Source organism: Chinchilla lanigera, unplaced genomic scaffold (assembly GCF_000276665.1).
Source record: "Chinchilla lanigera isolate Chin_1 unplaced genomic scaffold, ChiLan1.0 scaffold00053, whole genome shotgun sequence".
Lineage (NCBI taxonomy): Eukaryota > Metazoa > Chordata > Mammalia > Rodentia > Chinchillidae > Chinchilla > Chinchilla lanigera.
In genome coordinates, this window is record NW_004955454.1 from 2553366 (window position 1) to 2567322 (window position 13957).

Here is a 13957-nt window from a genome sequence, read left to right on the forward strand (position 1 = left end):
CCTCAGCGTCCCAAGTGCTGGGATTACAAACGTGTGCCACCACGCCCAGCCTGTGACAGGTTTTGGAGATAGAAATCCACATTTGAAGAGGGTGAGTTTCCAAACCATTGTCCCCATTTGAGATCCCCGGAGGGTGATGTCACTTAAGAGGCCCCTGATCAGCTGAGCACCCCAGCCTCGAGGATGGGGGCTGTTGAGATGATGTCAGGCTAACCAGGCCTCTGGTCCTGGACCCGGTTCTCCTTCGGGAACTGAGGTGGAGCCTCACAGATCAAACACAATACCCTCTTTCTTTTCTCAAAAAACAAGGGTAAAAACAGAGATTTTGTTGGAGCAAGACCCTTTGCTGCCATCTGCTGGTAAAGCCGCTGTTGGCATTGTTGACCATGAAGCCCTACAAAATTGTAAGACTGTGAAAATAAGGATTGCCTAAACTCAGGAAGATGGGGGCGGGTGTGGTGGCGCACGCCTGTAATCCCAGCACTCGGGAGGCTGAGGCAGGAGGATCGTTGCGAGTTAGAGACCAGCCTGGGATGCAAAGTGAGCTCAAGGCCAGCCTGAACTGCATATGAGACCCTGTCTCCAAAAAAAGACCAATCAATCAATCAATCAATCAATTAAGGAAGATGGTGGTGATGGGATGGTGTCCTTGAGGGGACAGTTCCTGCACTCACTAGAGGGCTCCAAGTCAGTGCTCCTCCTTGCTCTGGTTCTGAGCCAGTCTCTAGGACAGGAGGGGTCTGCTGAGGCTACCCAGGCTGCGCTTTTAGCCGTGTGGAGGGAAGTACCACATCTTGGAGGGTTGGTTCCACGCAGGCTCATTCTCAGTGAAGGGGCAGGCGGAGCCCAATTCTTGAGGGGACCTGGGAGCAAGGGGAACACAGTCAGCAGCCCTGGGCAGCCTATGGCTCCATGGCCCATTATCTTTAGATCAGGCCTGAGAGAAGAGCCCAGTCCTGGGCAGTGTGGGAAAGAAGAGTCCTCCAACATTCCCCAGCCCTTGTCCTCTAACATCGCCCAACCCCATGCGGCTTGCAGACTTTTAGGTGATGATCCACTTGGGGCTTAGGAGCAGCAGTCAGTCATAGCTCTGCCCTTCCATGGAGCCTGTGCTGACTACTTCTTACCCACTGCAGGGGTTGCAACTTTGACCCTGAAGGCTCTGGACTGTGTTGCTTGGTGATGTGACACCACGGTGTTAGTGAATCAGCCCACAGGAATGTTCATCTGCGTTCCCAGAATGCTTGATATTCCCACCCTGTCATCCTCCAGGTCAGAGAAACATTCTTTGTCTGACTGTTGGGTTCTCCAGTGGCCCAGTTTGTGCAGGAAACATGAGGAATGCTTCCTTCTTTTCCTTTATTTGACTATTTAAATTTTTAAGGTGGTGTCTAGGGTCTTCTAAGGATGAACAGTGTGCTTTTTTTCCCCCTCATGAGGTACAGTGGCTGGGTGAGGAGTACTCAGCCACCCCATCTCCCCAAAATGTTTCTAATGTTCTGAGGGGACTCAACTAAGAAGTCTTTATCTCTTCTAGGTGCAGGCCCTGGGGAACCCTCAAATCAGCTAGCAGGGACCTCAGCTGGGGGGGCACAAGCCGCCCACATCCATGTAGTGGAGGGAAGAGTCTCCAGCAGGAAAGCACAGGTCCAGAGACCTGGGGCCACCACATGTGCTGGGCTACCCTTCCCTGAGTGACGGAAGTGGCACTCCCAAGCATAGTATCCAGCAGGTCTTGGCTCAGGACAGATTGGCCCAGTTTTGTGCAAGGAGATTACCCTGGTGTCATCCCAGAACTGTGGACACATGCACTTCCAAAGCTGAGGCCACTTCATCCTGTCCTCCAAACCAATGCATCACAAGGCCACCATATGGCTCTGGGGGCTTCTGGAAGCTTCTAGATACACGATCTCAGGTTAGGGTCAGCTGTTGGACAATAAATTCTGCTGTCACCTGGGGCCTTCCCAGAACCATGCAAACAAACACAGATAAAATACCTTGGAAACAGGGAGGAGACACAAATTCCACCCTCCCAGGGACAAGCAATTATCACACCCGCCCGCATCTGCCGCAGACCTGCCTGGTATGGCAACTGCAAGTGCTGGCAGGTCACAGAGGCTGCCAAACCACCCTCTACCCGCCCTCTAGCCTACGATTCTGTAAATGACCCCTTTGTTACTGCCCTCTTCCTCGGGGGAGATGCCCTGCTCTGCCAGGCTTTAAAGGTCACTCTCTAACCAAGCGCAGAGTCAAAATCTCTACCCTCTCCTGAAAAGCACGCAGGCTTTAAAATGTTAAGTGCAGATTCCTGCCTTCCATTTTACATGTCAGTGATGCCTTTGTCTTTCACTTAACCTCTGCTTATTTCCATGTGCAAATAGCTTACCTGTTGGAAGTGATCCAGGCTCTGTGGGTTTGTTCCAGCTCTACCCCACATCCAGGAAGGCAGCGAGCATGGGCACATCTGTGCATGCTTGTGACATTTTTCCAGAGTGGAGACCTATTTGGGAAAATGCCAGGCCATAGGGGCTATTTTTAAATAACTTTCTTCCCAGTAATTTCTTTTTTCTTTCTTCCTTTTTTTTTTTTTTTTTGTAGCAGGAATCAAATTTTCTTATTGTTTATTTTCCTCTTACAAAAGACACTCCCAACAAATAAATATAAAATGGCCAAATATACATTTTAACAGTATTCTCTCTTGGCATAAACTAATAAAAGTTTCAGAAGTGGACGCATCTTACCCCCATCTCTTTTTTTAAAATCAATTCTTTTAATTTTCTACAATTTTCAACAATGAATTCTCACAATGAGTAATCTAAGATGATTCAGGGACAAAGACATTATTAAAATACAGATACATTTGATATAAGAGACCATGCCTCAAATTTTGTTAAAGCCAATAAAACCATAATTTCCTATACCTTGGAAGTTATACAGAAGGCAGGACAGATATCAAAATTATTTGTGATCAGATTTAGCTAATTCAGGCTATAGCTCACAATGCAGCAATGTTTAGGCAATAATATCCAGGTGTATTTATTTCACCATAATTTATCTTGCTAATACTTTCAACTAAATAGTCTTACTTAATGATTTCTCCATGAGATGGAAATACATACAATAGTTATTTCTAGTAAAAACAAAGGGGATGATTATTTTTGGAATTATTTTTAGAATTCTACTTTAAGTAATTCCTTATGTGATATTTTATAACCACATCCACTTTACGAAAGCCATTTAGAAAGGCGGAAGAATATTAAATGTCCATAGGGTCATCACCAAAATAACTAAATGGATTTGAATTTACTTTTGCAGGCTCTCTGGGCTGCCTCAGTCCTGGACTAAAAGTGCTGCAGAGGGAGGAAGAGCTACTGTCCTGGTGAACCATGGTCTATTCCCATATGCAAACAGTTCAGGTTCTCCAAGACACCATGGTTTTTGGCTTTAGGTCTAGAGCTTTCTTTAAACTTCAAAGCCAATTTAAAATTGAAGAATATTTATTTATTTATTTGTCTTTTTGAGACAGGGTCTCACCATGCAGTTCAGGCTGGCCTTGAGCTCACTTTGTAAACCAGGCTGGTCTCCAACGTGCAACGATCTTCCTGCCTCAGCCTCCCGAGTGCTGGGATTACAAGCATGCACCACCACACCCAGCTTTAGTTACTGCCATTAATGGCTTTTCCCTGTAGGCTAATACCCAGGTTACCTTTGTGATATTAACAATACCATAGTCCATTCCCAAGGTACTGGATACTGGGCTGATTATACCACATCCTCCCTCTCATATTAACAGAAGTGACTGGATCCCAGGACAGAGGCAAAGGACAGTTAGTTATGCCCTGAGTACATCACCAAAAAGCAGACTAAATAAAGATATTTCCATTCCAGCAGCAAAATCTTCCACTATAATCAACTCATAAACCTTAGCACAAAACAAAGCTAACTGAACAAAAAACAATGGAAACATGACAAGACAGGGGACAAAATGCCTTTCAAAATTCCCAACTACCCCAAAGTCAATTCATAGAGCATTGAGGGGGAGGAAAACAAAAGCCACACAGGGAATTATTTTGAAGGATAACAGAGGAGATTAAAAAACAGACAAATGAGAGCGGGCTCACAGAAAATATAACTAAACACGTAGTAAAGATAATAAACAAAACAACCAGGGAACTTACTGAAGACACTAATCAAAAGCTAGCTGAGCTAAACAAAATGATACAAAACATAAATGGCCAGTTTTGCAAAGAACTAGAGTCCACAGAAAGGTTCCAAATAGAAATCCAGGATATTAAAAATTATATTAAAAGTATGGGCAGTCTCTCAGCTGCATGGGCAGCACGCCCAACACAAGCCCCTCCACCCCGCCATGTCACCATGCTGTCCTGCTTGCTCGAAGAGCACCAGGTCAAGCAAAATGAACGCAAGGAGCTGCAAGAAAAGAGGAGGCGAGGAGCCATCGCTGCAGCGACTTGCCTGATGGGAGCTTTGGTGGACCACCCCAACATGGGTGTGGCGCAGGCCTACATGAACCAAAGAAAGCTGGACCACGAAGTGAAGACCCTGCAGGTCCAAGCTGCCCAGTTTGCCAAGCAGACAAGCCAGTGGATCGGGATGGTGGAGAACTTCAACCAAGCGCTCAGGGAAATCGGGGATGTGGAGAAATGGGCTTGCAGCATCAAGCTGGACATGTACACCATTGCCACTGCCCTGGAGTACATCTACAAAGGGCAGCTGCAGTCTACCATCTCCTAACCCCTCCTCCCACCCCCTCACCTCTCAGCAGGGGCAGGAGGGAGACTGATGGGTCATGAATAAAACACAGCATCTAAAAAAATTTTTTTTAATTAAAAAAGTATGGGCAGCAGAAGTGACCCATGTGAGAACAAAATATCAGAATTGGAAGATAGGGATACTTTCAAAGACCAATTATTCAGAGATACCTTAAGACCATAAGAGAACATGAAGAAAAAAAAAAAAGAAAACATAATGGATGGATTCAATAGCTGCTAGATGATGCAAAGAAGACTAACATAAGATTAATAGGAATAAGTGAAAAGCCAGAAGACAGCACAAAGGGCACAAAAAACCTGTTAACAGAAATAATAGCATAAAATTTCCAAATACTGAGAAAGAATTAAACATACAGATAAGTGATACATATAGAACCCCAAATAGCCATGATCAAAAGAGAACCTCTCCACATCACATCATATTCAAAATATCCAGAAGTCCAACACAGGGACAGAAAACTAAAAGCTGTTAGAGAAAAAGCAACAAATCATTTACAAAGGTAAACTCATTAGAATTATAGCAGACTTGTCAGCAAAAGTTTAAAGACGAGGAGATCTTGGAGTGAAGCGTTTCAAGCACCAAAAGAGTAAAAACTCCCATCCAAGACATATATCCTGCAACACTTTCTTTCAAAATTGATGGAGAAATAAGGTATTTCATGGCAAAGAGCACCTAAAGAAATTCATGACCACCAAAACCAGCACTGCAAAAAATTCTCAAGGATATGCTACAAATAGACAGTAAACATAACAACGCTAAAAAAATCTAATATATAGCTGGGCGTAGTGGCACATGCCTGTAATCCCAGCACTCTGGAGGCTGAGGCAGCAGGATCATTGTGAGTTCGAGAGCAGCCTGGGCTACAAAGTGAACTCAAGGCCAGCCTGAACTTCATAGTGAGACCCTGTCTTAAAAAAAAAAAAATTAAAAAATTAAAAACTCTCATATAAACTGGGCATCGTGGTGCATGCCTGTAATCCCAGCACTCAGGAAGCTGAGGCAGGAGGATTGTTGTGAGTTTGAGGCCAGCCTGGGCTATAAAGTGAGCTCAAGGCTACCCTGAACTGCATAGTAAGACCCTGTCTCAAAAAGACAAAAAAAAAATCTAATATAATGAATACATCATGCAGGGTGTGGAGTTAAGGAGAAAAAGGGGTGGGTATCAGAAACAGGAAAATAATGCAATGACAGGAATAAGTCAATACCTTTCAGTAATAACTCTCAAGGTGAATGGTCTCAGTTCCCTGAAAAAAGATACAGGTTGGCAAAATGGATCAAGAAACAAAACCCAACAATATGTAGTATGCAAGAAATACATTTAATCCAAGAACAGAAATACATGGATTAAAAATCAAAGGATAGAAATTAATATTCCATGCAATTGGAAAAAAGGAGGAGTAGCTATTCCATTTTCAGACAAAGTGAAGAAGGTCACTATGTTGGTCAAGAGGACAATTCAACAGGAAGAGATAACAGTTACAAACATTATATGCACCAAACATTGGCACACCCAACTTCATAAAACAAATACTATTGAACATAAAAAAAATCAAATAAGCACCCACACAATTATAATGGGAGATCTTGATACCTTACTGTCATAAATAGACAGATCAACTAGACAAAACAAAAACAAAGAAATATCAGAGTGGAACCAAATTTTCAAACAAGTGCAGTTAAAGATACCTACAGAGTTCTACCTAACAAGAGCAGACTATGCATTCTTTTCAGCCCCACATGGAACTTTCTCCAAAGTAGACCACGTGCTAGCCCACAAAGCATGGTTTTGTTTGTTTGTTTGTTTGTTTATTTATGACAGGATCTCATTATATAGTTCAGGCTGGCCTTGAACTCAGTATGTAGTCCTGGCTGGCCTTGAGCACACAACAATTTTTCTGCCTCAGCCTCCTGAGTGCTGAGATTACAGATGTGTGCCACCACGCCTGGCTACAGCATGCCAGAATCAAAATTGTCCCATGTATATTATCACATTATAGTGTGATGAAACTAGAAAGCAATGACAAAAGAAACCACAGAAATTTACATGGAAATTAAACAATACCCTCCTGAATAATCAATGGGTCACAGAAGAAATCATGGAAGAAATTAGACTGTTCTTAGAATCCAACATACCAGAACATATCAAACACAATGAGTGCAGTCCTAATTTACAGCTACAAATGCCCACATGAGAAAAACAGAGTGATTCATGAACACCAAACCAGCACTCCAAAATGTTCTGAAGGACATTCCAGAAAGAGATAACAGGACTACAACTCCAGAACCCCAACAGAAGAAATCCGCCAGTCAAGGCAAACAAACAGAGGAGAAAAAAGGGAGCCAACAATAGGAAATAACATAAGGATAAGTCAATATATATCAGTTATAACCATCAATATTAATGGTCTCAATTCACCAATCAAAAGAAACAGACTGGCAGAATGGATCATAAAGAAAGATCCAACAATATGCTGCATACAAGAAACACATTTAACTCAAAAAGAAAATCATAGACTGAAAGGTCAAAGGATGGAAAGTAATACTCCATGTAATAGGAACCCAGAAAAAAGTAGGGGCAGCTGTTCTATTGCAGACAAAGTGAATTTCAAGGCAAACCTGATTAAGAAAGATAAAGAAGGTCACTATATCCTTACAAAGGGAACAATCCAAGAGGAAGAGATAAGAATCGTAAATATATACACAACGAATACCAGTGCACCTAACTATATAAAACAGATATTAAAGAATGTAAACAATCAAATAAGCACTAGTACTATTGTACTGGGGGATCTCAATACCCCACTGTCATAAACAGACAGGTCAATTCGACAAAAAATCAACAATGAAATATTTAGAACTGAACCAAACTTTTGAACAAATGGACTTAGTAGATGTCTATAGAGTCATCCACTCCACAACATCAGAATATACATTATTCTCAGCTGCACGTAGGACATTCTCCAAAATAGACCACATACTAGGTTATAGAACATGCTTGAGAAAATGTAAAGGAATTGAAATTATCTTATGCATATTATCAGAGCACAGTGCAATGAAATTGGAAATCAATGGCAAAAGAAACCATGAGAACTTCACAAACACATGAAAATTAAATAAGACCCTCCTGAACAACCAATGGGTCACAGGTGAAATTAAAGAAGAAAACTGAGCATGGGAGTGCATACCTGTAATCCCAGCACACGGAGGCTGAGGCAGGAGGATGTTGCGAGTTTGAGATCAGCCTGGGCTACAAAGTAAGCTCAAGGCCAGCCTGAACTGCATAGCAAGACCCTGTCTCAAAAAAACTAAAAAAAAAAAAAAAAAGAAAGAAAGAAAGAAAAGAAATTTAGAAAAGACCTAATACCGCTACTTCTCAAACTCTAATGAAGTTGAATGGGAACAATTTAATTGTTTGATCAATCTTACATGCCTATACTTGTCTATCTGAGTAACCAATTTGAACATATCAATATGTAATACAGCTATCCTAACTTTCCACAATAGCTGAGCTGTGCTTCCTGGATGCAGCGTGTACCTTTATCTTGCTTTCACCCTCTTTTTTTTTTGTCTTTTTTTGAGACAGGGTCTTGCTCTGCAGTTCAGGCTGGCCTTGAGCTCGCTTTGTAGCCCAAGCTGATCTCGAACTCACAATGATCCTCCTGCCTCAGCCTCCCAAGTGCTAGGATTACAGGCATGTGCCACCATACCCGGCAAAGCTGCTGTGATTTAAAAAACAACAACAACAACAACAACAAAAAACCAGCATGGTTCTGGCAAAAGACCTAAGGATCAATGGAACAAATCAGAAGAGGTAAAAACAACTCCAGACATACTTAGGCCCCTTATCTTTGACAAAGATGTCAAATACCTTCACTGGAAGAAAGTCAGCCTCTTTAATAAACAGTGCTGGCTCTCCACATGCTAAAGATTAAAATCAGATCTGTATATTTTACCATACACTAAACTAAAATCAAAATGGATCAAAAATTTAAATATTAAAACAGAAACACTGCTGGGCACAGTGGCGCATGCCTGTAATCCCAGCACTTGGGAGGCTGAGGCAGAAGGAGTGTCACAAGTTTGAGACCAGCCTGGACTACAAAGTGAACTCAAGGCCAGCCTGAACTGCATAGCAACACCCTTTCTCAAAAAGACAAAAACAAACAAACAAACGAACAGAAACACTAAGTCTGTTGGAAGAAAGAATAGGTAGAACACTTGAAGACATTGGTAGAGGCAAAGACTTTAAGAACAAAATTCCAATCACAAAAGAACTATTACTAAGAATCAACAACTTATTAAAAAGCTTTTGCACAGCAAGGCAAACAACCAACAGAGCGAAGAGACACCCCACAGTGTGCAAAAAAAAATTTGTGAGCTGTTCCTCAGACAAAAGACTACTATCTAGAATGTATAAATAATTCAAGAAAATCTGATGCCCCAAATTTAAAGATCCAGTTCAAAGATGGGCATCTGAAATGAATAGACACTTCTCAGATAAAAAAATAGAAACAGCAAATAAATATATGCAAAAAATGTTTGTCATTCAAGAGATGTAAATTGAAAACAACACTGAGATTCCATCTCACCCCAGAAAGAATAAGTATTATCAAGAAATCAACCAATAATAAATGCTGGCTGCTGGGTGTGGTGGCATGCACCTGTAATCCCAGCACTCGGGAGGCTGAGGCAGGAGGATTGTTGTGAGTTCAAGACCAGCCCGGACTACAAAGTAAGCTCAAGGCCAGCTTGAACTGCACAGAGAGACCCTATCTCCAAAAAAAAAAAGACCAAAAAAACCCAAAACAAAACAAAAACAACCAACCAAATGCTGGTGGAGCTGTAGGGAAAGAGAACTCTTCTCCACTCTTGAGAGGTATGTAGACTGTTGCAACCACCTTGGAAATCAGTGTGAGATTCCTCAAAGAACTAAGACTAGAGGTTCCATCCAACCCAGCTATTCCCCTTCTTGGTATCTTCCTGAAAGAATTAAAAGCATCATACTACAGCAATATACGCATACCCATGTTTGTAGCAACACAGTTTGTAATAGCCAAATATCGGAAACAACCCAAATGCCCATCAACTGGTAAATAAACATCTTCTGGATAAAGGCAATGTGGGTTTTTTATATAATGGAGTACTACTCTGCCATAAAGAAGGACCTTAAGATCATACTTTTAAGTCAAATAAATCAGACACACATGTGTAAATACCACATTGTTTCTCTGGTGTGAAAAACCTGATGGAGACCCTACAAAGCAGACCTGAGCAGGACTTAAATTAACCAATTGGCTTTCCATATTTACTTGTGAGTATGTCCAAGGCCTAGGCTCCTTGTCTGGAGATGGGCGGTAGATTCATAGTAAGTGAAACTGTGTGAGTCACTAATCCCTACTAAGGCCTGTAATGGCAGATGAAGCCAGAAAGCCTCAAAGGATAAGACAAGATCACAGCCAAGGACACCTGGATCCATCTCAACTAGATAAAGACTGTAGCCTCAGGCATCTCACTCTTGGGTGGATTAACTTAATGCCTTACTTGGAGAAGCTGTTGAATGGTTCTGCCCTTCTTCAGCACTTCCCTCCCTTCTTCTGATAACTCAATAAATACGGGCCACCCAGAGAAGGTCGCGGTCTTAGCCCTGAGAGAATCTTGAAATCTGTGAGAGGGCTTTGATCCTTCTGGAACTCTGAAATCATTCCATTCACCTCTTTTTTTTTTTTCACCTCTTTTTATTTACCCTTCGCTTACACTTATTATCTCTTGAATGACAAGAGATCGAAGACCTAATCAGTCCACAATAACTAAGGGGTATTATTAACCCAATAGAAGCCAAAAGTGTAAACAAGGCCAAAATGAATAACAGGTGCTGTGAAATAGGAAGAAACTGTTCAAATAAGGAGGGAAACAAGGGAAGGAAGGGAAAAATTTAAAAAAAAAAAAAAAGAGAGAGAGAGAGAAAGCAGGAAAAAATGGAAACTGCATTTGTAAGTGGGGAGGGGAGGAGGTGGCTAAAGGGGTATAGGGGAACTGGGGAAAAAAAGAATCAAGAAAAACAGAAGGAAGCCGGGGGTGGTGGCACACGCCTGTAATCCCAGCACTCGAGAGGCTGAGGCAGGAGGATCGTTGTGAGTTCAAGACCAGCCTGAACTACATAGTGAGACCCTGTCTCAAAAAGACTAAAAAAAAAAAAAGAAAAAAGAAAAACAGAAGGAGCCTAAATAAATAACATAATGATACACCTCAAGGTCCTAGAATAACAAGAACAATCCAAATCCAAAGCTAGGAAAAGGAAGGAAATTATAAAGATCAGAGCAGAAAATAATGAACTTAAGACTAAAAAATACAAAGGATCAATGAATTGAAGATCTGGTCTTTGAAAGAACAAAGACAGTAGACAAACACCTAGCCAATTATTTAAAAAAAAAAAAAAAAAGGAAAGAAAAGACCCAAATCAATACAATTATAAATACAAAAGGTGAGCTGGGTATGGTGGTATGCACCTGTAATCTCAGCACTTGGGAGGCTGAGGCAGGAGGATCGCCATGAGTCTGAGGCCAGTCTAGTCTACATAGTGAATTCAAGTTCAGCCTGAACTACACAGTGAAACTCTACCTCCAAAAATAGTATCTCTTATATGAGAAACCCAAATATAAAGAGCAAAATAAAATATATGTAGTAGGAAGAGAAGAAAGAGATGGAGGGAGAGGCGACAGGGGTTACAGGGAAAAGGAAACCTGGAGGGAGGCAAGGTGATGTAAAAAGAATTAAGAGCCCGGCATAGTGGCACACACTTGTTATCCCAGCACTCAGGAGGCTGAGGCAGGAGGATTGCTGTGAGTTCAAAGCCAGCCTGAACTACATAGCAAGAAACAAAGAAACAAAAATTGAGATGTCTTATACACACGTACAATTCCTCACACAATGAATATAAACATTATTACTGCAAATACACACTAATAAAAAAGCCTACAGAAAATCTGCATGTAAACAAGGCAGTTCATTCTCATAGTAGGAATACCCCCCACAAACAGATGCTCAGCCGGGCATATAGCTCAGTGGCATAGTGCCTGCCTGGCAAGCACAAGGTCCTGAGTTCGATTCCTGGTACCAAAGAAAAAACAGATGCACAGTCATCTGTGCCCCCCAAGAGCACTCCCTCACCGCCTGCTCCTCACTGTGGGTCTGCTGCAGCCGGAAACACCAGTTCCTGCTGCCTTTTCTCATGAGTACTGGGATGTCTCATTAGGTTTCGGAAATGTGTGTTGCATTAGCAATTTTGCTCCCGGTGATGGATATTCTCATAATGTGTATATCTGTGGGTCTCAGGGTACAGCCGTGAGTCATTTATTCTGAGAAACACCCATCAATTCTCAAGAAAAACCACAGCAGCAGGATAAAACTCCAATCTAGGATTAATTATTACACTCAGGCTGGAAACTCCAAGGCCATGAAGCTCTTCCTAAGAGGAGAACTCTAAGACCCGTCCTCTGTCCTCTGGCTCTAGTCTGTGCCGTCTGCTGCGGGCAGCCCTCTTGGGAAGAGACTCTCCAGTGATTTCTCTTAAGACCTTGCAGCTTCACGTCCTCAGAAGCTCCACCCTACTTGCTCCATCCCCCAGCAGGCTTCTGGGCACATCCCCGGGGAGCCGTTTGCACATCTAAAAGCACAGTAGCTTTGAAATGAATCTCAAAACCAGAGCCAGGACATTGTCTCCAAATGCCATCCCAGGAAGGGAGGGCATATGCAACGCACTGGCTAATGTCTCCATACCCACTGACTTCACGATTTGTGTCCCTGCCGCTGTATGTGCCCAGGGCCTGGTGGAGAAGTCTTGCTCTGGTCCCCGTAGAACAGGTCAGAGGCCACGAGTTTCTCTGCCTCCCTCTGGCCCTTAAATAGGTTCTGACACACACCACTAAACTATTGCCACTCTCCTATTGCTCCAAGTCCCTTTGAATCCCTCCTTCCTGCCCTTCTACACAACCCTCTCCCCGTTGATCACCAACTGTCACCATAGATTTGTTTGCATTGAACTCAGGGCCTTTGCACAGAGCTACCTCCCCCGCCCTTTTTTTTAGCTGTGAGATGGGATCTCACTAAGTCACTCAGTTGCCCAGCCTGGGCTCAAACTTGCAACCTTCCTGCCTCAGCCTCCCAAAGTTGTGAGATTACAGCTGTACACCACCATGGTCAGCTCATTTTCCAGAATTTTGTAGAAATGAAATCAAACAAGAAGTGTGTGTTTACTGGCTTTTTATCAGGCTCTTTCTTTCCACAGGTTGAGATCCATCTATGTAACCATGCACACTAGTCATGCAGTTCACTTTGTCACTTGGTTTGTTCTGCTGTATAAATATACCACAACTTGTTTATCCATCTACTTGCGGTTGAATATCTGGGTACTTACTAGTTTCTAACTGTTGCAAATAGAGCTGCTTCAGGTCGTCCTATTGGACCCTTCTGTGTGGCATGTACTTTCTTTTCTGCTGAATCGATCTATGCCTGGAATGGCTGGATAGTATGACTGAACCATTTCCTAGTCCCACGAGTTGTGCATGAGGAGTCCACTTGCTCTATATCCTCACCAGCACTTGATATGGTTACCTTTTCAATTTTAGACATTCTAACATGCACACCTCACTGTAATGGCTAACAGTGTTGACTGTCTTTTCATGTGATGTTCACCATCTCTATATCATTTTTGGTGAAGTCTCTGTTCAAATCTTTTGTCCTGTTTTTTGAGACAGGGTCTCAACATGTAGCCCAGGCTGGCCTCGAATGTGCTTCGATCCTACTGCCTCAGCCTCCCAAGGGCTGGAATTACAAGCATGCACCACCACGCCTGGCTGTCCATTTTTAAAATGTGTTGTTTCTTTTTATTAAGTATTGAGAGCTCTTTGTATGTTTTAGATACAAATCTTTATCTGTTATGTGATTTGTATTTTTCCCAGACTATTTTTCCCAATCTGTATCCCAGATAGTATTTTTATTCTCTTTACAGTATATGCTAAAGAGCATAAATTCCTAATTTTGATGAAGTTGACTTATCAATATTTTCTCTCTCTCTCTCTCTTTTTTTTTTTTTGAACCCAATAGAACTTTATTTGACACAGGTACAACCATGGCCCGTGGACAGCAAACTGGAAAGACAAGGGCG

At 42.3% G+C, this 13957-nt stretch overlaps 1 pseudogene; it reads left to right on the forward strand.

Annotated features, from left to right (window-relative positions):
* Positions 1–4377: 4377 nt before the first annotated feature.
* Positions 4378–4755, forward strand: LOC102024188 (annotated as a pseudogene).
* The last annotated feature ends 9202 nt before the right edge of the window (positions 4756–13957 follow it).